Source organism: Arachis ipaensis, chromosome B03 (genome assembly GCF_000816755.2).
Source record: "Arachis ipaensis cultivar K30076 chromosome B03, Araip1.1, whole genome shotgun sequence".
NCBI lineage: Eukaryota > Viridiplantae > Streptophyta > Magnoliopsida > Fabales > Fabaceae > Arachis > Arachis ipaensis.
Genome location: NC_029787.2, coordinates 128,378,335 through 128,378,885, shown reverse-complemented (window position 1 = coordinate 128,378,885; position 551 = coordinate 128,378,335).

The window sequence follows — 551 nt, the reverse complement described above, 5'->3', positions numbered from 1 at the left end:
TGCAGCTGCAGCCGTAGTTATTTCACAATCTTGTGCTCCCGCCTTCACTGCGGTTCACAATCCCAGGACTGCACCGGATGTTTATTTTTCATGCAGATAGAATGATTATTTTTCATGCAGATGCGGATGATTATTTTTCATGTAGATGGGTTGCTTACCGTTACCAGGAGTGTCAGGGACAGTTAGGGCTAACAGCATGACGAATCCAGTTATACGGAGCCAACAACGGTGCGAGATGGGTTCCTTCCAGGGGCCGATGGTGGGGATGCAGGAGGTGGCACTATGGATAGTAAGGGCTTCAGAAGGAAGGGCGGCTGTACAACGAAATGGTGGTGTGGACTAGATGAAGGGCAGCAGCGTTGAAGTCTGGCACAGCAACAGCAGCGGCACGACGAGGACGACACAAGGCGGCGCTGATGTGCGTCTCTAACGACGACGACGGCTGCGCAACGGAAAAAAAGAGTCAGCGATGCAATGGAGATGTGACGGCGCGACGAAAAAATTGAAGGTGCGTTTAGGAGGCTTTGCTAAAAAAAAAAAAAAGTTACGAT